The following is a 26,351-nucleotide window of genomic DNA, read 5'->3' on the forward strand; positions in this document are numbered from 1 at the left end:
TCAGCTAAATAACTTGCCAAATATGTCAAATAAATACAGGTCTAAGCTATAGAACTCTCAGAACCAATTACACAAAAAGGTCAATATTTACCAATTAAATAAAGAAGTTTGCATTCCAGTACATATTTACTAAAAGCAAAATTAAAAATGTAGAAAACTCATGTGGCTTTCTTACATACACAAAGATGGCATTAGTTTTGTGAACGAAGAGAAAAAGTTACTGAACAGTTCATCAGTAGAGTGCTATGTTTGAAATAGTAAGATAAGTAACAGAAAATAAAAACCAAACTTCAGAAGGATTTCACATTTTAAAAAGAGAAAAATCCCATGTATGTTCTTTTATATTGTATTAGTGCAGACAACACTGGCATTTCTGGATAGTCCTTGATAGAAAAGGATCAGTTTTTGAGATAGACCCCAAATGGTTTTATAATAGTTTCATTTTGTCCTTGAATAAAATGGGCCAGGCTCAGAGATGAGTTGACTAAACACAAAGGGTGATCTTGACCTTTCCCTTGCTCTGAGTTCACCAGAGCTATCCTATTAGAACTTTCATAGATCTACTTTTACTTTATTTTATAGTTGTATCTATGTGTATATTTTTTGTCTTATCTCTAGCACTTCCAAACCTAATAGCTGGAAATATAAAAGAAGTCCAGAAATTGTTGTCACGTATAGCACATATGAATGAGTTTCTTAGAATCTTTGCCAATTTGGGTATCTCCCAACTTGGAAACTTTCCCAGATGGGTGCACTTAAAAAAAGTTATGTCATTCTCCAAGTTGTTGTTGACAAATGTTTCTGTGGATGCTAATAGACGTAAATGTTATTTCCTATTTAGACTAAGTATAGAAATGGAGCATTTACAGCATCACATTAGAGATTCTTATCAGCCAGCAGTGGAAAAGGGCCTGGGAGAGAGACAAAAACATTACAATTGCATACAGTGATTAAATGCATGTGTAGGGTTTGCCAAGGTGTGTGTTTCTGGAGAATTCAAGCCTGAGCTCAGAACTAGGATTATAACTGTGTTATGTGGGAGGGGTTCACAAATATCTGGAGTTTTAAAAGAAATGATCTCTATTTCTAATTAAATTATACTATTTTTTTCCTGTTATAATTGGTATAGACTAGGATTCTAATCTGATTCTCCACAAACTATACTCAGAATATTCAAAAAAATTACCGGATAGCAGATGGTGGTAAAGTATAAAAAATGAGAACATGTTCTTAGCACCTGAACTAAGGACAGGATTTTCTATAGGCATACACAGTGGAGAAAGAATAGTCCCAGGTCCTCACATGATCCTGAATCTGAGTTGGGAGGTAATTCTATTTCTTACAATCGGGTCTTTGGCAGTTTCTTTTGCTTCATCCAGAAAAATATTGGGAAAAGAGAGAGCAAAGGGGAAAAATGGAAAAATTATGTGAACTCAAGCAGAGAGCCAAAGAACACCATTTCAAAACATGATAATTCCTCTGCAAGTTCAAGGTTAGAAGAATATCAGATTGATCCAAAATAAGATACATATTAATATTTAATATGATTTCCTCCTGCCCATGTGCCAGTCAGACATTTGGTCCTTAGCATGACATTAATGAGACTGTGAGCTCCTTGAGACAGACACCATGACTGGTTTGTTTCTCCATACCCCATGGGATCTATCCCAGTGACTAGTACCTAGAAGGGGCTCAATGCATATTTAAAGAGAAAAATCCAAAATAATTAGCCTAGTGTTTATCTTAGACAAAGCTTTACTTCCATTCAAAGCTCTAGAAGCTTCTGTATTGTCAATGAGCAACTATAAATAAATACAAATCATTGTTACATTCGCAAAATTAAACACCGAACTGTGTGGTTGCTAGGGCCATTTCCAGTATTAACATTTTCTTACCTCTGACACATCATTCAGTGCTCCTGTTTTATGATGAGACAAAAAAAAATGTAGAGTACTAGCTTTGGAAATGCTTTTCTCTCTTCAGGGCGGGTTTTTTTTTCTTTTCTTTTCTTTTTTCTTTTCTTTTCTTTCCTTTCCTTTCCTTTCCTTTCCTTTCCTTTCCTTTCCTTTCCTTTCCTTTCCCTTTCTTTCTTTCTTTCTTTCTTTCTTTCTTTCTTTCTTTCTTTCTTTCTTCTTTCTTTCGGTAGAGGGGGAGTCAATGTGAATATGTTGGCAATTTCAAATAAAAACTATTGCTTTGCTTCAGGTTAAATCACTTAACCTGCTGTGAAGCAATTAGAATCCATTTCGCTACTGAGCACAGCTAGATGCTTAATAAAAGGGTCACAGGGAGTCACACACAAAGATGGTCACTCAACGCTGCAAATCCACCAGCTGTGCAAAATGGTCACTACCCTGATGCTGGACAAGTAGGTCCATTCCCTGACTCCCACTCCCCATTTTGTAAAGACAACTGAGTTCCAGAATTTACAGCCTGTAAGAGGAGGGCAAGTGATTGCATGCATTTTTTAAAATGCTATTTTATTAAATTTTATTTTACATGATAGAGAATGTTGCCAGAGTTTTTTACATACATGATAAATCTCTCACTTTTCTTATTTATTGGCAAATGATGAAAGTCAAAAACAATTCATCACCTGCTGGGGCCACTCATATATAAAAACCAAGCCTGCTGTTATCCACTGTGCTTTAAATCAAAACTACACAGCTAACACACTCTCGCCCTTGCACATTCCCACACTCAGAGAAAAGAAAAGGCAAACATAATAAATGTCTTCTCAGAAACAGAAGCAGTTCAATAGTCAGCCAAAGCAAAATGTTCTCTCTCACATTTACCTATATTGTTCTTCTTAAAGAACAATAATGTAATGGGAAAGTAGTCCAGACTTCCAATGCTGCTGCCCACGTCTGAAGCCTACTTAATTTACCACTTAATTAGCCACTAATCCTTCCTTAAGATTGCTCAAAACATATATCCCTAATTCTCTAAATTACAATCTAAACAGTATTTTTTTCTAATGAAAACAAAGAGAGTCTATATTTATGCAAGAATATGAAAGAAATGCAAAAGTTATTTTTGCTTTTACAATAGGAATGTATTAAGTGTGAAAGATTACTTAAGGGGTGGAGATTTACTTATGTGTAACTTAAAAAATTTTTTTGAATGTGCCAGGTAGAAAAAAATACTAATCGACACTTACACTTCTATTTTAATTCTACATCCTGAAATACAAATTTCTTTTTTTTAAAAAAGATTTTATTTATTTATTTGACAGAATGAGAGAGATCACAAGTAGGCAGAGAGTTAAGTGGGGGGCGGTGGGGGGGAAGCAGGCTCCCCGCTGAGCAGGGAGCCTGATGCGGGGCTCAATCCCAGGACCCTGAGATCATGACCTGAGCCAAAGGCAGAGGCTTAACCCACTAAGCCACCCAGGTGCCCCCTAAAATACAAATTTCTAAAACTGCACCCTGCCATAATCCTGAAGTCATGCTGAAATTCCTACTAATATCAGGGATGTTCTATAGTATCTTAATTTTATAAAGGTAAAGTAAAAGCAATTCACATTTTCTATGCATACTTTGACCATGATACTGGTTGGCTGAGTATTATTTTGAGTTCCTGTGGCTTGTACCCATTAGTTCCAGTGGAGAAAGATAATAACTCTGTGGTATAGCAATTTATCATACTACTGCTAGATCTGAATTCCATATTCAGCCACTACATGTGAAACCAATCTACAAAGGAGACAGAAAACCAGCAGAACTTGAAAACCAAATATCTTGGATCAGTTATTGTTGACCACTGCAAGAAGAAAATTGTACTGCTTTAATTGTTTTGTCTGAGATTCCATCTCATCATGTAAATCAAGAGGGAATTGCTTTGCCTTTTCAGGGTCTCTACAATTTTTCTCCCTTTCATGGGTCAGGACATGGATATCTATTTCATTATTTGCCCTTCAAAGATGGCAAAGGGAGAACAAGTGTGAACTTACTGTACTTAGATTCTCTTCTTGATTCAAAGGGTTGAAGACATTTGTCTAATATCAGCAGAAAAGTAGCATAGGGTGGCTTTCACTAGTTGTTTTAGACAAATCAATGGAATTTGTCCTGAAAGATCTGTACTTTTAATACTCTTTGCAACCGGTGGAATGCAGATTTTTGTTTGTTTGTTTGTTTTTTAACGATGGCCAACTGAGGTCTAGTATGTTCAGGGGCCATAATTAAATCTACTTTCTCTGAAATCAAAACATTGGGTTTGGCTTCATCAGCACTCAGAATGAAAGAAAACTACTATTTCAGTAATAGAGAGTTGGATTGCTTACATCTCTAAGGATATGGTTGGGACAGCAGCTACTTCACCAAATCCAATCTCCTTACAAAGCCAGAAGTCAAGAGATTTATCATTGCCAGTGCTGGGTGATTAGAAAGTGTAATTCATCAATGCCATTTAGTGGCCAGTGAATGAATGGATCAGATCTATCTGGAAGCTGGCTTTTAATGGTAAAAGGGGAATTCACCTAGACAGATAATCTATTTCTCAAAAAGGAATTGACTTTAAAAAGTCTATTTGATTGTACCTTCTTTCATTTATTACTGCTATTTGGAAATGTCCTATCTACATAGTTTTCCAAGTCTTTAATTCCTCTCTACTAGTTCTCTGACCTCTGAGATTATTTACCTGTTGAAAAGATTTTCACAGTTATCCAGAACACCAGAGCAAATACAAAATGGAAAGGAGAAACACACAAACTAACCAACCTTCATTTTTTGGCCACTCTCACTTCAGTAGGCCATCCTGAAGAATCTTCAAATGGTAAGATACTCATGGCTAAGTTAAAAACAATATGATTGAATTACGCAAGGCTTCCTTACACTTAGTTATTCTGCTATAAAAATAGTCCTGATAAGAGTTGGCCAAAGAAGAATAGTGTGTTGAACTTTATTATAATTTTACTAATAAATTTTGGTTTTCTAATGAAGTTAAAATTAAAATGGTCTTTTCTGAAACTCTTGAAATATAAAATAATTCATCTAATTACCTTGTTAGAAGCATGTATGGAAAATATATTTCAGATTCAGATCTCAACTACTATTCAGATACTATTTTTTGAAGTCACAAAATTACTCATGATATGCTTTCTGAATATTACTAGAGTCAAAATCAATTCCTTTCATTATTTACTTTAAGTATGTTCTTATATATTTCTTAAGTGAATTCTCTTCCCTGCCCCCTCTTCACACCCCCTTTTTCTGCCCAATTTCTTTAATTTACCATTCCTTTCAATAAAGGACTTAACTCCATGGAAAGTATAATACTTTCATAAAGTAACTTACTCTCATGGAAAAATATCCTTTTCCTCATTATGAAGGTATTTCCTCTCATGAGATCCATTTCATGATTCAAGTGGTATTTTTTTTTTTTAATATATATATATGCCTAAGTCAAGGCTACATAAAGCATTGTCCTTGGGTAGATGGCAATCTGAAAACTCTTACTGGTCTGCAATGTGATGAGACAGTGCTAGGATATAAATTACAACACCAGGCACACTGTTGTGTTCAGCTGACATTTTTTTTTTTTTCATAGAAGGAGTTTCTCAGTAAGGAAATAGTGTGTGAATTTGCCTTCTGGTGCACGCTGCATGTCTTATCAGAGTCCATTAATAAGCATAATAAAATAAACAACTGCCTAAACTATGTATATTCCCAAATTCATAAATGCGAACAAAATGATGCAATTAAACCAAGGAGGACAGAGTGGCATATATGTGTTGCTTCAGAATAAGCATAGGAGCTGAGAACACAATGATGAGGAGAAATCATCCAGAGGGAATGTAAAGGAAAAGTTGTTTTCACAGGAAAAGAACATCTAGTGCAAATGTCCTAACATGGGATGAACTTGACATGTTAGCAGAATAAGAAAAGAGCTTGGTGGAAATGAAGCCTAATGAGCAAATGGGAAGGGCCCAGGGCCTGCGCTAGGAAAGACCACCAATAACACCTTCTTCCTTAATCCACTATTCATCAGATTGGCATTATCACTTTAGCAGGCATGTTTCTTTTCAAATTGCTTAACATTCCCAATTCAAATTGACAGAATTATTGAGATCAACAAGCTACTAGCATGTCTAGAGTGATAACATTAGGAGTTATAATTAAATGTGTCTGACTTGCTTGAGAGCATAAGTTACTCCTTTAAAGTCACTCTCTAGGACTCAGGAATTTAATCAACTGAACACACTCTTGTGGCCTGAAAAAACGCTGCCTTGTGGAGGTATATAAGAAATTAAACCAAATAAGAAGCTAAACCAGGGCCTTGGGATTTGATTGTTTTAGAGGCTACAGAGAGAACACGAAAAAGTCAAATGATCATGAATAAGTCAAAAGAATAAGTGAAATGATCGAATGATCACACTAGTCTGATGGTAAATTGTAGCCAACGTGCGTGATATGATAAGGAATGGGCTCATAGTGAAGTGGAAACCAATATACCCTTTCTAAAAGTATATGCCACCATGGAGTTTCAGCCAATAATTTTTACATGGGCATATGGTTCTAACGTGGCCAGATCTTCTGATCTGTTCATGAGAAAGTAGAATTTGGGATTTGGAGATGAATGCAAATGAACAGTTTAGAAGTTGGCAAGTTACTAAAAGCAAAGCAGATCAAACAAAATACAACTTCAGGCCTCCCTTAGCCCATGGCTGCTGGTTTGCAAACTTTGATTTAATCCTGGGGCTCAGCTGATACTCAAGAGATACACAAACATGACTATCTTACATTATGGTAGCTTTCATGAATAGCCAGAGAGCCTGGTGGCAGTTTAAGCCCAGTAACAATAGTCCACAATAGTTCCACATTTTGTATCATTTCCCATCACTGGGGTTATAAATTCTGGGAATTTCAAATTCCTCCTAAGAGGTTAGTAAGTTTTATATACAACCCAGCAACAGTTAGTCAGCTAAATGATACATTTCTAGAGAAAGACAGAGATTGATGCCGCAAAGATATATTTTAATGCTTAATACTTTTTTTACTTGTAATACCTAATATTACTCTAATGCACACTGGTCTACTACCTGTTGATAATCATTAATCTAACAAAAGCACTATAGGTGACAGCAAAAGATTGGTTCCTATACTATTTAATTGAACAGAATCAAAATCATTTTGGTTTAAGTGGGAAACATATGAAAAGGAAAGCAGCTGTTGAATCACTCTAATTTCCATTTTCAATCAATAATCAATATCTAGCCCCTGATATCTATTTCATTAACCCTCAGGAGAGAGATTTGCTACATGTCATGGGAAGAGAGTTGCTAGTAGGCAGGGTTACCTACCCCGATTGGATTCCTTTGGTTCCCTGGGCTGCAGTATGGCGTGTCTGACTATACGCTATGAGCTGCTCTGGGTCGCTGAACTCTACTGAATGCTTGAAAGTATCATAGCCCAAGACAGCAGGAAACACTTCATGGGGAAATATCTGTTACAGAAGCTCAGTAATCTTAGGTACTGCATTATTATCACTCACTAGTCAAGAGACCCTGGGTGCTTTTCGTCACACGTTGCCTTGTCTGGTCACCATAAAATAATGACCATTGGGTTACATATATTATGATATGTGCGTGTGTGTGTCTCTAGGCATGAGTTTCTGTTTTTCCCTTGCTAGTGGTTATTTTAGTAGAAAAATTTCATGTCTGACCTACACCTGGCTGCTATCCAAGAATTAAATATAGCAATTTGTTACAGTAATATTCCTCTAGAGTCCTTCAGTGAGAACACAAACTATTTATTTTAAGTTATGCTTAAAGGTGTATTTCATTTTTAAGTCTCATCTCTGGCACACAACATATTCTAAGCAGCTTTCTCTCTCTTCAGTAGTACAAGCAATTTTTCTCAATAACTTCTTTTCCAGCATGGCATATCTTCCTCACTAGTGTTCACTATTTGAATAATCACATCTGATTTCGGTTTGCAACAGTTTTATCAAAAAAAAAAAAAAAAAAAAAGAAAAGAAAATATTGTACATAGGGAAAGACCCTTCCTCCCCCAGCAACTCCATCAAGACTACTACTACTTGTTTGTGTTAGGAAATACACACACACACACACACACACATACACTCAGATATATCTCACAATAAAAATTCAAAACAATTTCATTTGTCTTTTAAATGCACATCAATTTTAATAAATTATTTTGGGGGGGCACGTGGGTAGCTCAGTCATTAAGCATCTGCCTTTGGCTCAAGTCATGATCCCGACATACTTCTCCCTCTCCAGCTCCCTCCTCCTCTCTCTCTGTCAAATATATAAATAAATAAATAACAATAAATATAAATATATCATAAATAAATAAATACATACTCTTTTAAATTTCTAAAGAGATGCTTAAAGTATGCTTTCAAGCAGTGTTGCATTTTTCTTTTCTAGTCCTATGTCCTATGCTCTCCCCTTCCTCTGAGTGAGATGTACTGTACATATTGCCAATATTTATATTGCAGCCATCTTTTTAGTGTTTTCAGATGTGTATCAGTTTCCTGTGGCTGCCTTCAGAAATGACCACAAATTGGGTGGCTTAAAACAACAGAAATTTACTCTCTTGCAGTTCTGGAGGAAAGATGTCATAAATTCAAAGTACTTGAAGGCCATACTCCAACTGAAGGCTCTAGGGGAGACTCCTTGCTTCTTTGGGCTTCTGGTGATTACAGGTGTTCTTCGTCTTATGACAACATAATCTAGTCTCTGCCTCTATCTCCCTTTGATTCTCTCTCATAAGGACATCAGTCATTGGATTTAGGGCATGCCTTAAAACCAGGATGATCTTATCCTGAAATCCTTCTCTAATTGACTTACAAAGACACTTATTCCAAATAAGGTCACATTCTGAGATTTCAGGTAGACATCTTTTGGGGGCCACAATTCAAACTGCTACAGGTTCATTTAAAATATATATATATTTTTAATTATCTGAGCTATCTTTTTTCTTCCTCCCATTTAAAAAGCAGTTTTACGGGATTTATAGATGAGGGATAGGAAGTAGGAGTGCACATTATTTTTACAATAACTTCTAATTGCATTCGATGATAAAAATACTTTTTCAATAAGGACAAAATGACAAGAATATATAACTTTAGAATTGTATCTTATTATGCCTTATACAATGTTGTTCAATGATTATGTTCTGTAAATCATGCTTAAGAAAATTTCTAGGATGTTTACATTGACTGAACTATGTTCTTTTTTTATTGAATATTCTATAACAATTGAATACCACAAATTTGAAGACTATTTAATACTACTGGATGGAGTAGAGACCTTTAGATATAGAATTTAATCCATCTGTTATATTTGTCTGTCTAGTTTGAAAATTATTATCTGTGGTTGATGGTACCATTTTATAATTTGAAGTCTTTTTTCTGTTTTCTAATTTTTCTACCATCAGCTAGTCTTATATATATATAATTTTAAAAATATTATTTAAAGCCTTATGTGTATGAGGCAACCACTTCCAAAGTTCTTACATTTCAGTATGGAAGTCTCCCCCCCCTTCCTTTTTAGTATTATCTATCTATGCTGATTTAACAATAAGTTGACAATTAACTTGAATTTCCATAGCATTTATCATTATCTTATTAATTCATATTTATTTACTTACTTAGTGCTTACAATGTTCCCTCACTCTACCAGATATAGGGAGATAAATATGAACAAATCATGTCTCTGAACATGTCTCAAATCATGACAGTGAAGACAAATCAATAATTGTAAACAGTGTGATAGGTACTATGGTAGTGGAATGTTCTAAGTTCTGAGAAAGCACAGTGGTAGAACACATAATGCTGATTAGAGGGATAAGAGTCGAGTGGTGAAGGGAAACTCTTCATCAAGAAGGGAGGAGAAGAGCATTCCAAACAGAGGAAGTAACAAGTTCAAAGACCTGAAAGCCCTAAATACTCCAACGCAGTCAAGGAGGTTTCAGGGAGTGGACAGTTATAAAAACGTCAGGGGCCAGATCATGAATATGACTTCATTTGGAAGTGTCTGGAGAACCAAGGAAGGCTAAAAAATGGAATGGATGTGGGCATCTTGGATTTTCAACAAGAATACTCTGGCAAGAAGCAGGTAAGTGGATGGATATGATGGCAGCCAGAGCTTCAACTAAGAAGTTGTTCCTAATGCAGGAGGTGAGAAATGAGGTCTTCCACACAGACAACTGCAGTCCTACATAAGGTAAGCGTATGGACCTGAAATATATTTAGAAGGCAGATACTGTTCCTGTATTGGTTTAAAACAATGTAGATTAGGGAAAAGTAACATTCGAATCCTTATTTCTGTCTTGGTCCTCTAATTTTGTGATGGCGTCAATCACTCAGACAGGAGACAGAGTTGAGCAATTTTGGTGAACAGGATAAAAAGTTGAGATTGTGGAAATGCTTACTTTGACACTGTTATGTAATACCCAAGTTTAGGTGATTATACAGCAGTTGAATTTTTAGGATCTGAAGCTTAAAATAGCATTTTTGACTGAAGGTTAGCATTATGGAGATAATGAAATATATTTGAAGCAATATACATGCACAAGGAAAATGTATATAGCACAAGGGTGCTTGTGTATTGTTTACCTATATGGTTTTTAGGAGGGAAGAGTCCCTACTATTTTTTTTTTTTTGGCCATATTTTAAGACGTGTTTATTCCTCTCCACAATAGTTATAAATCCCTGGTATAAAATGAGTAGATGTTGGAGGATAAAATCCAGATTTATCACATAATTAAAATGTGGGTCCACAGGTGAAGGTAGGAGGAGAAGAACATATGAATGAGATTTAAAAATCTAGTGGGCAAAAGGAAAGAGGGAGCTTTAAGGAGGAGAAAATATAGGGTCAAATGCTATGAAAAGGTTATTAAAAAACATTTTGGATATGCAAGCAAAAATTACTACTATGTACAAAATTTTCTCCTATTTTAAAGAGTTATACAAAAGTTTGTAAGGGTGGGGTACCTGGGTGGCTCAGTCAGTTGTGTCTGCCTTCGGCTCAGGTCATGATCCCAGAATCCTGGGATCAAGCCCCACGTTGGGCTCCCTGATCAATGGGAAGCCTCTTCCTCCCTCTCCCGCTCCCCCTGCTTGTGTTCCCCCTCTCTCTCTGTGTCTCTCTCTGTCAAATAAATAAATAAAATCTTTAAAAAAATAAGTTTGTAAGGGTAATGTATCATGATGGTCTGGGATTTGTTTTAGATTACATTAGGACAAAAAGAATTGAAGCATATATGGTGAAATCTTAGCAGCAATTCAATTAAGGTGATATGTTTATGGAGCTGATTATATTATTCCAATTTTATTCATGTTTGAACATTTTCATAATAAAAGGTAACACAAATAAAAAATTAAAAATTAAAAAAATACACAATTTGCCAGAGCCAGTTTCCTATAAGGCATCAGTAAAAGTGGAATCCAGATTTCAAAAAAGTTTACAAATTCTATTTACATGAATTATTTTATTTGCTACTCTCTCTTTCTCAGTCTCTCTCCTCATTCCACTCCACTTCCTCCTCCCTGTCTCTTTTCAGCACATATTTGCAAAATAACTATTACTATTGCTCTGCCCACCATAATTCACATGCAAAAACCAATTTTAGAAAGCAAATCTCCCTAAGTTCCCCAATGGAGAAAAAAAGGAAGGGTCTGGGTTTAACCCACTATGTTTTACTTAAATGTTTGAAAATACTAAAAACACTTGCAAGAACAAACACTTCCTTGTTAACTGAAATTTGACACAACCATAGACAGGAATTCAAAAGTAAAAGTTTATAACGGGTAGCTATTAACTGTTCATGTGTCAGGCAAAGGTTTCTGTCAAACATGGTAGGGACTTAACATTCAAGAAAAACCAGGTCCACTTCAAGAAATACTTGAAAAAAACATGATGTGAAATATTTGTTCCCTCCATGTTGAACAGTATTTTTTTTCCCCCCCTAGGCTCAAATTTCAAAACAGCCTGTGAGTGTATCAGCTTGGCATAAGAATATATAAAAGATTTTCTGCTTTTGCAAAAAAGGTACACATAGACACACATAGAGACACAATTTTTCCTTTTGCAAATAGGCATTCCTTTATGGCAGATTGCCAGAACTCACAGAGGCATGTTATCACACTGTCAGGAGGCATTGTACCAATGAGGAAAGATACCGGTTTTAGGTAGTATAGAGTAATTGTGGTGTAGGTATTCCAATTAATAAAAGAGCAGAAATTTTGGCATTACATCAATAAGCAGTATAATTAAGGTAATAGGTAGCATGCCATCTAATCAAGTTACTACTGTAATACCAATGTGAGTTAACTTACTTTACACTCTCTGAATACTAATTATTATCCCTTTCAAAATTTTACAAGATGCAATATATTTAGCAGAATTTAACCTAGCTGGATAATTGCTATTGTGCTAATAAATAAAAATTATTATTGAATAAACATACTGTAGCTAGTTTTTATGGATTTCTTCAAAACTATTCTCCAATTACTACCACTGTAATTAGAGGATATAGACTAAATCTCATTAAAAAATGCTTTAATGTCAACATAGTATCCTCTGCCTCTAGTTTACATAAGGCTAGCTTTATCATATGGAAATTTAACTAAAGAAACCACAATGTTTTAAATTTAAAAAGGCATTTAAAAATCTCCTTGAAGTCAATTGTCATCCCTCTTTATGTGAGATTGGATGAAATATGCATTTCCTAGAAAATATTATTTTTTGCAATTTCAATTATAGTTGGCCAATCCCCACTTTTAATATAGTCCCTGTTTTCAGAAACTTCCATATAAAATAAATAAAATCAAACAAAATGACTTCAGTAATTAATGCCCATTCCATCTCTCTATATGCACCACTTCTGACCCTTTTATTTTCATTTTTCTCTCTTTCTCATATTTTCAATCATTTGCTATTTGCCTTTTTTTCTATCTTCTCTAATTTTCATCTTCTCCCATCCCTACCTTCCATCAGTCATCTCTCTTGGTTCAATCATGCTCGCTCCCTTACTCAAGTATTGGCACTCACGTGTTGAGTTCTAAATGCCTCAGTGATGATGGGTCTCTTTCTGAATTTATTGGCAGACTCAAATGTCAGTGTGACATACATATGGAAGGAAGCCCTACAATTTATAATATAAGACGATGTGCTTCTAGGTTTTAAATAAGACCCAAACCATTTTTATAGCTACAGTCCTGACTGTTTTTTAAAATGTTTTTAAAAATGATGTGTTATTTATTAGGCATCCATGTAAAAATGGCATATTAAACACAAGCATCTATACATCTTCCCGAAACGTCACAAATAAAATAGAAATGTAGTAAATATAAACACACAACATGTATAGAACAGGTATTATAATAACAGCAATAAAATTAGGAAAAGTCTAGTGCTAAACCATGTAGGAAAAGCTGAAAATACACCAGATTTATACCACAAAATGTGGTATTCTTTAGACATGGGGCAAACAGGATGGCAAAAATTAGATAGAAGACATCAGCAAATAGTGGATCAAGAAAACCCAGACCATTTTCCTCACAGATACATTAACTAAATGACTGAAAACTGGCTAACATAACTTTACAGGATAGGAGTTCTGGTAACCAGTTAAAGATATACAGCAACCAAAAAGCCCAAACAAGGAAGAGCCACATTCAAAATGGTAGGGAATTTGGGACATTTTTACTCAGAATTTACTTACCATCTCAATGCATTTTGGGAAAAGCAGTGGCATCATCCTAGTTCTTTTCTGTGAACCAGAAAGAACACAGAAAACCTAATTTGCAACATTAGAGCTTGTGTAGGTGCTGCCTGATGGGTCTCTACATCACCCAACATGGAGGTCAGACGGCAGAAGCCGCAAAACTCTGATCTTAGGGAAACTGTGGAAACTAGTGGTTATGGCTTGTGAAAACTACAAGGATACTACAAGACCTCTCTGTGACAAGAGAGTACTGACTGAAAGTACTATCATCCTTCTGAAAGTAGGAGGGCTAATGCACATGTATATACTGTATGGTAATATAAATAGCCTTCTTCTTCCCAAAATTTAGAATTTTAACAACCATGCCTTCACCTGACAAGCAGAAGTTTTTAAAGGTTTCTCTGGGGAATCTGACTAGCACAAGAGGAAAACTTAAAAAAAAAAAACTGAAATGGAAGGTCCCTAGATTATTGATGAAGACTAATCATATCACAGTAAAGATAATGGTTGGCATGCTCGTCAGTAAGGTTTTTAGCCTTCTTTGAGTATCAGACTCAAATAATTGTTTTTAAGAACTTTCAAAGTGTGTAGAAAAACCAAAAAAAAATTTAAAATACAAAATAAAAATTCATTTTTTTCATACTTTCCAATATTGGAAAAGTAGAAGGCAATGGGACAATGTCTTAATTCAGAAGAGCAATTATTTCAACCTACAATTTTATACCGAGCCATACTTTAAGTCACTTTGCTGGTTAAAGTAAACATTTCAGAACTACAGAATCTCAAAATCCTTTATTCTCATATACCTTTTTAAAGGAAGTTATTGCAGGTTTTGCTCTCCCCAAATGAAAGAGTAAATCAAGAAAGAAATCATGGCCTGTAGGAAATAAGCCATTCCCCTAGGAAATAAATAAATGTACTCCCTAGGATAGTACTGAGGAGGGATTCTAGCATGGTAGCTGTATAATGAATATATAGAGCTATGTATCTATGAGAGAAATTTGGAGGAAGACGAAGTGGACAGAATAGCTAATTCACCTGAGTGTCTGGGGAGGAGACTTACATAATCCATGACAAGTTTCGAGTTTTCTTTGAATTACACAGAAAACTGTTAATGGGCTGAATTTTGTCCACCTAAAATTCATGTTGAAGTCCTAAACCTCAGTGTCTCAGAATGTTACTGTGTTTAAAAACAGGGTATTTAAAGTGGTGATTAAGTTAAAACAAGGTCATTAGGATGGACACTTATCTAATATGTCTAGTATCCTTATAAGAAGAGGAAATTTGGATACAGACATGTACAGAGAGAAGACTGTGAGAAAACAGAGAGAAGACATCCATCTACAAGCCAAGAGACCTCTGAAGAAATCAAGCTTGCTGACACCTTGATCTGATTTCTAGCCTCAATATTTTTTTAAAAAGATTTATTCAGTTATTTTAGAGAGAGAGTTAGTGAGCAGGGGTGGGGAGGAGGGGCAGAGGGAGAGAGGCAGACTCCCTGCTGAGTGTGGAACCCAACACAGGGCTTGATCTCAGGACCTTGAGATCATGACTCCAGCTGAAATCAAGAGTTGGAAGCTTAACTAACTGAGCCATCCAGGCACCTCCAGCCTCAACAATTATAAGAAAGCAAATTTCTGGTGTTTGGGCCTTCCAGTCTGTGGTACTTTGTTACCGCAACCCTAGAAAATGAACACATTAACCCAACAACAATGCAAAAATCAAGATCATTATTAAACACCCTCCTTTTCAGGAAGGGAAAAGGCTTTGAGCTAACCATAAATATAATGGGGATATACTGGGACAAAGAAGATCAAAGTGTGATTGTGTGGTGGGCAGGGGGAGGTATGGTAGTAATAAAGCAAAATATTGATCCTATATAGACAAATTGAAAATTCTCAAAGTAGTTTAGAGGATTGGCAGTAAGCACCAATGAAAGAGCTGAAAATTTCTTCAGGGAGATAAAACTGATTAAGGGTAGAATATATTTCTTAATTTATATTAATAATTAATAATTAATAATATTAAAGAATTAAAGAATTAACTTATATTAAAATAAAATTTTAAACATTTTAGCCACATAATATACAACTTTGGAACATATAAAACATATCTTTCTTTTTTTAAAGATTTTACCTTTTTTTTTTCAGAGAAAGAGAGAGAGTGAGAGAGAAAATGGGCAGGGGGTGGGACAGAGGAAGAGAGAGAATCTCAGGCAGACACGGCACCCTGCGCAGAGCCTGACGTGGGGCTCAATCTCAGGGAACAGAGACCATGACCTGAGCTGAAACCAAGAGTCAGCTGCTCAAATGACTGAGTCCCCCAGGCGCCCCAGACAGAAATAAAACATCAATTATTTGATTTGTGGTATTTACTAGGTTATTGGCCATACATTACACATGAAAAACTAAAATAATAGAAGAGCTGTTATGTCTCTTGTTTCATACAGTTTGATAAAGGGAGAAGTAGAATTTGAAATCAAAACTTGGGCGTTCCAACTCATTATTCATTTGCAAAATGACACCATATGACCTGGACTTTTCAGAAACTTGAAAATGGAAAGTTGTTTATAATTCAAATATCTATGAAGGAGTTGATAAGATTATGCCATGGGTATTAGACACTACTGGGATGGCTGCTGCTCCTACTACACAGGTTTTAAAGAGAGAGCCATTAATTTTCAATTAGGAACTTTAAAGATTATCCAAGTCTTAAGCTGGGCTTAAATGAAAATTTCAGTTCATTCCAGGGTAATTATCTTGGTATGAAAGCTAAAAGTAGTGAGAACGCATACTTTTTGATATTAACAGTAAATAACTGAAACTTCGTAAGTGAAAAACTCTTCTTTTTCTAGATTGAAATAGGAATACTTGGGCTTAGCATCACACCACTGTAGGGAGAGTTTATGGTTTCAGTGTAGTGTCCCATATGTGTTTTAAATCAAAGAATATCTTCACTTTATTTGTTATTTACAAATATTTAAAGTTGATATAATATTTGCATTTCTGTATACGATTTTGTAATCAGAATGGAAAGAAGCAGTATACCAAAATATAGTTAATACAGTTGGGCTAAAGCACTCTTAAATCTACAGGGTCCTATCTCTATTTTCAAGTCTTTATGGCTTGGTCTAAAAAGGCAATAATTATCAGCTGTTGTCAGCCATCCCTGGATCCCAAGGGGGAATTGCCCCAAGAACAGGTTTACATTTCAGATTCTATCCATATACTGTCTATTAGCACAAATATAAAAGTAGCATAATGAATTTGTAGCCTGATCATTCCACAAAATTTTTACCTTACTTTATTCATTCTGCAAGATTTCTCATTTACCTCCCATATCCATGTCAGCTAAATATTCATTTGATCTGTTGTCATCTTCCATGTAATGAATTGTGATTTTTTTCCTAGTCATCAAAACAATTTAACTAACAATGACTGAGAATTTCCCATGGGCCAGGCTCTACACTAGTTACAAAAAATCAGTAATAGTTAATATAAACTGCATGTGCAAATCAGAGTCATGATGGCCCATTGTATAGCCTACGAATACAGTATTGTAAAGGGCTGGGTGGGGATGGGTTACAAGCAGGATAGGAAATGTTGGCGGGGGGGGGGGGGGGGTGGCAAGATGTTCAAATAGCAGACTGCAACATAGCCTGAAAGGCTTTGGACTTCATCCTTCAACTTGATGTTTTCAGTCATGAAACTGTAAAATATTGGAGTCTCCTAACACTTTTATTGTGAGGAGTGTATCAATTAGTATTGTTGGTTTTGTTTAGTAAATTAGAGTAGACTCATCCTCCTTCTTATATTGTTCATAACCAATTGTCTTTTAAGTAGTAAAGAGCTGACACTTCAGGTGCTGTAATGAAAATTAGAAATGGAAATATGTAAGGTTTGTACCATGTCATCTGCCACATGCTAAAGTGGAATTTGCTGTATTTTTCTCCATTTCTGGCCTCTTCTGACAGAAGCAAATGCCTTCATTTGAAGGGTCTGTTCTCTGCACACTCCCTGTAGTTCTAGAAGTTTCCGCATAACTGTATTCCACCTTGCTCCTTGCAACAGTGTGGGTACTATGTCTAGCCAACCATGTTAGGCCGTTTTTCTGGTCACAGTGATTGGCACAGGAATGACTGTAACCCAAACTGGAACATACCTGATGTGTCCTGAAGACAAGGGTGTTCTACCATAGGGGAAGAATGAGGAAGTGCATCTGAGACATTCTTTGGTTTGTACAGTTTGGTGAGGAAGATAGAAGGGGAAAGACAGAGGGAAGGAAGAAGGGAGAGGGAGAGTTGGGGGATGGTCAGGAAAAGAGATCAGAGGGAGAGGGAGAGAGATGGAGTGATGGGGAGAGAGAGAGAGAGAGAGAAATTGATCCAGAGAGTAGGGGCAATGAGAATATGGAGGAAATAATGTCATTTGTAAACTCCCAAATCCATTCTATATTTCAACAATCTAGTTATGGTTGCCAATATATTTTTAATTTTATTCATGTAATTGTGTGTGTGTATCTGTGTATTCTGAGCAATATTTATATATTGTGCATATGTGTGGGCAGATTTGAGAATCAATGATAGGAAATATTTAAGGAATTTAAAAAGCAAGTGATTTGGATTTTTAGGAAAAAAATAATTTTGATACTAATGAGAAATACAAACAAGCAAGCCTAAAGACCAAAGGTATATAAAAAATAGAAATAGGAATACCATTATGATATTCCATGTAACATTGATTAATAATAGTTACTATAACTCTTATGTTATTATTAGTTAAAAATTACTGTTACTTAATGGAACAGTTAAATGTAATTTGTGGAGTGTTTACAATATGTATACTATATGCTAAATTTCTTTAATTATCACTTCATGTAATCCCTATAATGTCTCTAAAAATGACATTTTTATTATTTTCATTTATCAGTTGAGGTCTAGGAAGATGAAGTAATTTGCCCAAACCCATGAAAATAGTAGTAAATTCAGGATGCACATTTAAGTCCACCTGACTCCAGCAGCATGATTGTAACACTTCTCTGCATACTTCCCACATTATGAGGACTTGAACCAAGGCAATAAAATTGAGATTATGTAGAAGAGAAGGAGATATAGACTACATAGTACTTACAGAATTAGCCAGCAAGTAAAGAATTGAGAAAATTTCAAAATTTTGAATTAAGTATATAAAGATGGTATAATTAAAATACAGAATACAGAAGAGAAGATCGGGGAAGGAAGAACTTTGTATATTGTACTACAAGAATTGTAGTACATGAATGTACAGTTCTTTTCTTGTTCTCTTTAATCAGATGTTAATTATATAATGGGACAAAAATATTAATGTATGAGTGTTACTAGCTTTTTCTTGTAACCTTACAAAAAGGTTTCTGGCTTTATTCTTTCTGATTTTTTCCAATGACTACTACCCATTTGGTAAGGATCTAGGTTTGCCAGATGATTCTTTTGGGCTTTTGCTATGAAGAATATAGAAGAAAGAGGTAAATATAGAAGGTTTTAATTATTAGAAACATGAAGAGAAAATTTCAGAAAGTTTTATATAAGGCACACCATAGAATCTGAGGTATAAATGAAGAAAGGTTTTGCAATACTTCTTGGCAGTGACTATCCCCTAGATAGTAATCAAAGAAAGACATTCTTTATGTGAGAAGACACTTGTGGTTGCAGGCCTTTGATCAAGGCCCTTTGTGGTGGCTAGCCTACTTGAATCATAATTTCAGCAGAGTTGAAATGAAAAACTCTTTTACCCTCCACAGCAAATACAATTATTTAATGTGAATAGTGAAAACATGTAATTGTTACATGGTGAAAATAAATACATTTTTAGTTGCAAAATAATTTTGACAAAAACTAGACCGTAGGGTTTATATTATCATATCCAAGGCTTGAATCAGTACTGTAATTCTTGGTTGAGTTAGAAAGAATATCTACTTATAAACAAGTCATGAGGAGGTATATAAGTCTTAGAAATAAGTTTCCAAAACTAGTCTGTACTTAAAAAATGAGATGTTTTTAATATCCTTTACCAAGCATTTGTTCTTCTCTTCTTCCTCTTTCTCCACCTCTCTAGTACCAAGGCTTCTCTATGCCTGTCTTTTGGATCATTAGTGAAACTGTCAGTTTCTCTTAAGTAACTATAATGTATAATAATGAAATTAACAACCTCAAAATATTCCTGGAAATATCCCCAAAAGGGCTATCTTTTGCCTTGGCAAATCAAGTAAAGTGCTTCCAAGCCAAAGTCTGTGCCTCTGAACTACTTCACCTATATATGAAGTTACCTCAAGGACAGTAGAAGATATTAATAGTTTATGGACTCACGTAGCATGCCTAAAATAGCTCACTGAAATGGCCCCTATGAGACCAAAGAAAGAGGCTGTCCTTAACACAAATTGCCAAGTGCACCCTTTAAGATCTAGAGAGCAAATGCCTGAACTTTTAGAATGACTATTAGATCTCTACCAATGACTGTGGAAGATTCAAAATTACCTAGGTCCGTTCTCCTAGGATACTTCTAAATAGTATTGAAAGTGAAAAGACACTTACAGATCTATATAAAAATTTCAGATAGACATCTAAAATATCCAGCTGTTGGTTTAACACTGGAGACATAACAACTCATAGGAGCTGGAAGCTTACAACAGCTGCAGGTAACCAACTAAGCACAAAGGGGCATCCTGGGACAGGAATTCTTACACAGCAACCCATATCAGCTCATGATAATGAGCTTAATCGTTAAGCTCATTTAAAAAAATGACCAACGCTACCTTACGCCAGTTGAACCAGATGCTCGAAGTATGTGGGCTGGATACACAGATTTTGGAGGAAATTTCTCATGTGATTTTTGAAATGCACCATTATTAAAAACCATTGGGCTCCTACAACTGAAACCGATATTCTCCCTGAGCAAGTAAGAAGTATCATACCAACAGAGACCCCCTGATGAAACAATCTCACACTCTCGCTTGGGTACCATTATTATTGTTTAAAAAATCTTTACCATGTGAAACATTTTCAAGTTGCTTAGCTATTCCTGCTGCTGGCAGTGGACAGAAAAAGCCAGGAAACTGGTAGGAACTGTATTTTCTCACTCTGGACAACTTGCTAATGAGGTTTATCTCAGTCCCTACACTCAGACAGAGTACTTAATGTTCAAAAGACTTGTGAATGGGATCCATGCAGCAATCCACATGCAAAATACAACTGTGCAGAAAAATGGCATTTTTCACACATTCAAATGAATTTGCTTCTGAAAGTTATATGAACTCAAACCAAATTTTCTGCTCTTCTGTCCTACATGGCTACAAATTTGGCTGATGTGGAAATTTGCTGGAAGGTAGAAAGTATTCTACCAACTACATTCTTTTCACAACTCATATTCAGGTATATTTTTGCTTTGATCATTTTTTAATAAGGTGTATTCATATACCTTATTACAGTAATACAGTTCACCTTCTCACAGTAATTTAGAATTCCCTGCTATACATTAGTAAATTGCTACCAATATTAGTGTTAATTAAGTTTCTTGTTGATATTTCTAATTTACTTAAGTTCCTTTAAATTTGCTGATCTTTCACAATATTTTGTGGTGTTTTGGAAACTATTTCAAATATCTTCACATCCAGTAATATTTTTCAAGAGGTTGTTCATATAAATATTGCCATAGTCCCTATTGTCATATTCAAAATATTCTACTGAATAAGAGAAACATAGATACAATTCCATGACATCTTTCAAGAAACATTTTAGGATTAATCTTATGAATTCCCTAAACTAGCATGAAAGTATTTTTCTCTTAACACATTATATAATTATAAAATTTATAAGAATATTATAATTACGAATATATATAAACATACATTCAAATTCATGTAATTATTGTATGTCTATCTTTTTGTCTTGTACCTTATTTCCAAAATTTGATTCTAAACTCCTAGTCATCAATGCCAAGTTTTGAAGTGCACCATTATACTAGAAATTTGAGTGGCAAAACTTTATATGAATGTCTAACAGTTTAAAGTAATCATATGAATATCTAATATACAAAGTCATAATAAATAAAAGTAGCAGTGAACTTGGAAAATGCAAAACTGTTAAATTTAACTTTTTCCTCCATTTGCTACTACGAAGCTTTTCAAGGATGATGGTTTTCAATTATCATACATATACAAAATATTTTTTTATGTTCTTTTCTTGCTAGTCATTTAAATTTGAATATCTTCATTGCATAACATGCTTTCAGACCTTGAACCCTGTATAAATAAGGTTAAATGTAGGAGAGTTACAAATGTCTTTTTGTCTCTTTCTGGTTAGGGCCTGTTTAAAATAATAAAGGAATGTCCAGGACCTAGCAAATAAGACCTCTATTCTAAATACCATAGAAAGTTTTCTGTTTTTATTTACTTATTTGCTTTTTCATTGAGATGACTATTGTGCTATATTAGGATGGAGTGGGACTGCTAGGATAGGATTTAGATAATTACTATAACTTTGGAAAGTATCACAATTTTATTACAGTTTCTTCACTTCACTCTGGGTCATTGTATGACTTCTAAGTTAAGGTGAATGTCAAGAGGACATCAAAATAGCCCAAGATTCCACTGACCAAATTATTTCCATCTGTTTAGTATCAATTTATGTTACCTAAGGGCTTTGCAGGAGAAGAGCTGAAGGGCATGTTTGGAGGAAGCAGAAGATGAACCCATGCTAACTGATTGGCAAGGAGTTAGTTCTAAGTTCTACAAATGTGCTTTGGTTATTCTTGTTCATCTTTGAATTTCCCTCTTAATAATTTTGTTTTTTTTTTTTAAATTATCTTAGAAATTTTCACCTAAATGGAACTTCTTATTTAAAATGTTGCCACTTTTTGTATATTTTTAAGTTCTTTGATCACTCAAAAGCACTCTTCCTTCTTGTTAAGCACTGAAATTCCACAAGTAAGTATTGATATATTTAACTCACTTTTACAATAATCTGTGAAAATGGAAATACCATAAAATAGAAAATATTAAAATAAATTGATCATTTATAAATTTAAATGTTTTATCCAACAGTATTTCATTGTAGAAGAGCTGTGTGGAGGACTTGAGTGCACAAAGCTCTGGAATACTCTACTGATTGGATGGGAACAAGATAAATAATTTCAGGGACTTCCCAATTTTGCCTGGGGAAGTCTTGCAAGAACTGTCAAGATTAAAGTAAAATAGATGTGAGAGAACTAAGATGTTGGCGTAGTAGGATGACCCTGGGTTCATCTTATCCCTCGAACACAACTAGATAACCACCAAATTATTCTGAATACTTCAGAAATCAACCTAAGGACTGACAGAACAAGCTCCACAACTAGAGGGAGAGAAGAGGCCATATCAAGGAAGGTAGAAACTACAGAGGTGTGGTTGGAGGAGAAATGGATCCTAGGTGCTATGGAGGGAAGGGACCATGGTCACAGAGAGAGAGACAGAGAGGGAAAGAGAGTGGGAGAGAGAGAGAGAGAGAAGCATACAGTGGAATGTACAAGAATATTTCCCCAAAGATAATGGCTGAGAAAATGAGAGGGACTGATTTTTATGAGTTCTTGCAAGCAGTGGGGCTTAAAGACTGGAGTTTTAAAGGTCAGTGGGGCTTAAAGACTGGAGTTTTAAAGGTCAGTGGGTTTGACTGGGATAGAGGTCTGAGGGTGTTGCCCTATTTCTATGGATAAGGCTAGCAAACAACCCTGGGGCAGATGGCATGGTCACTGGGGCACACAGGGAGGAGATTATTTGTTCTTCTTGGAGCACATCTCTGAGAGGCAGAGCTCAGGGATACACCTCACCGGGCACAAAGGAGTGCATGGGCACCACTTCTCTTCTTTACCCCTCATCATCAATGCAGAGCCGCCTCCTAAGGGCAGCTCAGCTCTGACACTGGCTGCCTACCCTGCTTGCTCCAAGTACCAAATCCCTGCACTTTGGTGCTACTGACCTTCTGGGTCAAAACCATATCCATCCCACTGCAGGAAGAACCACCCCTGAAGACCAGCATAGGTCCCCACACATCATGTCCCCAAAGCCTGCAGTTTTAAAAGTCAGCAGACCTCAATGGGATAGGGCCCAGAGGGCACTGTGCTGCTCCTGGAGAGAATGTAGGCAAACAATTCAGAAACAGACAGCATGAAAACGGCCATCTGAAAAATACTGGGGACACATAGAGGAATTATTCACTCTTCTTGGAGTACTTCCCTGAGAGCACTGGCCATGGACAGCTCTTACTGGGGACAGAGAAGCTAGCTGGTGCCATTTCCCTCCCTTGCCCCTCAGCATAAGCACACAGCCACCTGCAGCAAGCAATGCAGAGCCAACACTGGCTGCCTAACCTGCTTACATCAAGTCCCACATCCCTGTGCTCTGGCAATACTACCTTTCTGGGTCAAATTTGCTTCAGTCCCAGCATAGCAGGCCCCTTCCCCAGAAGATCAGCAGAAACCCCCTGCCCACACCGTGTCTCCCTACCAGACCATTCTGCAGCAGTTTTAGTGGAAATAGTATCAGGTCTCACTTAACAAGCAGACCAGAGCACACCTTTTTAAAACTTGCCACATTCTGGCCAAGGACCAAACACTGCCCACTGAAGGCAAGGCGAGGCTCTGCAGATGACTGGCCTGAAGGATAGAGCAGACAACCACAACAGCAGAGTACACACAGCACACATCAGAGACATTCCCTGAAGTCCCAGGCCCTGGATACTATATAACCTCTTCTTCATGAAGCTATTACTCTTAGGAGCAGGAAACATAACAGACTTTTCTAACACACAGAAGAAGACAGAGACTTAGACAAAATGCAAAGACAGAAGAATGCATCTCAAATGAAAGAACAAGATAAGGTCACAGCCAGAGATCTAAGTGAAACAGATACAAGTAACATGCCTCATGGGGAAAAAGAAACAATCATAAGGACACACACGAGGCTTAAGAAAAGAATGGAAGACTTCAGAGAGGCCCTTACTGCAGAATTAAAAAAACAATCAGAGGGGCGCCTGGGTGGCTCAGTGGGTTAAAGCCTCTGCTTTTGGCTCAGGTCATGATCCCAGGGTCCTGGGATCAAGCCCCGCATCGGGATCCCTGCTCAGCAGGAAGCCTGCTTCCTCCTCTCTCTCTCTGCCTGCCCCTCTGCCTACTTGTGATCTCCGTCTGTCAAATAAATAAATAAAATCTTAAAAAAAAATCAGATATGAAAAATACAATAACTCATATTCAAAACAGACTTGAAATAAACACAAGGATGGAAGAAACAGAAGAACAAATAAGTGACAAAGAAGGCAAAATAATGGAAAATAATGAAGCTGAACAAAAGAGAGAAAGAATATGGAGCATGAGACTAGAGTAAGGGAACTCAGTGACTCCATCAAACATAATAACATTTATATTATAGTATTCTCAGAAGAAGAGAGAGAAGGAGGGCAGAAAACTGATCTGAGGAAGTCATAATTGAAAACTTCCTTAATCTAGGGAAGGAAACAGACATCCATCCAGGATGCAGAGAGAACTCTGATCAAAATCCACAAAAGCAGGCCAAGACCAAGACATATTGCAATGAAATTTGTAAAATATAATGATTAAAAAAAATCTTAAAAGCAGAAAGACAGAAGTCCCCAACTTATAAAGAAAGACCTAAAGGCTACCTGCAGATCTCTCAACAGAAACCTGGCAAGCCAGAGAAGAGTGGAGTGATATATTCAGTGTACTGAATGGGAAAGCCAAGAATATTCTACCTAGCAAAGATATCATTCAGGATAGGAGAGATAGAGTTTCCCAGACAAACAAAACCTAAAGGAGTTCAGGACAATTAAACCAGCCCAGCAAGAAATATTAAAGAGGTCTGAGTGGTAAGGAAATACCCAAAGTGACAAAGACAAGAAAAGAATGTAGAAAACCTCCAGAAACACCAAGAAAACTAGTAGTAAAATTACATGAATACATATCTATTAATAATTACTCTGAATGTAAATGGACTGAATGCTTCAATTAAAAGACATAGGGTGTCAGAATGGGTAAAAAGCAGACCCATCTGTATGCTGTCAAACTGATCGTTACCAGAGGGGAGGTAATGGAGATTAAGGAGGGCCCTTGTTGTGATGAACACTGTGTTAAGTGTTGAATCATTAAATTCTATACCTGTAACCAATATTACACTGTATGTTAAATACAAACTTGAAAAAAAAAATAAAGTAAAAGAGAATGCACCACAATATGGAGAAAAATAAGTAAGCACAGAAAGATAGTTAACTTTAAATAATGGAAAACAACATAAATGTTGTAATTAAGATCAAATGGAATGATGCTGAAGAAAATGAAATTTTATTTTTCAATCACTAATAAATCACTTTATAAAAGCCCTTTCCTATCAAAAGGTACAAGTACTATTAGTACTATTTAGAAAAAGGGATTCTTTAGAATATGAAGCAAAAGCCAGAACAATGAATTTCAAAAGTTAAACATTTATTGGCTATTTAATACTGATTTTAAAAATATAATTAAAAGATATGGTTGCTTGCACATACAAATAACATTTATTTTTCTTAATTCTATAGGGCTATAATTACCAATTTGCTAGACCATTTTTATAAAAATGAATTTAATAAAATATCTTAAGTTA

The sequence above is a fragment of the Enhydra lutris genome, unplaced genomic scaffold (genome assembly GCF_002288905.1).
Source record: "Enhydra lutris kenyoni isolate GAN:26980312 unplaced genomic scaffold, ASM228890v2 scaffoldscaffold5, whole genome shotgun sequence".
Lineage (NCBI taxonomy): Eukaryota > Metazoa > Chordata > Mammalia > Carnivora > Mustelidae > Enhydra > Enhydra lutris.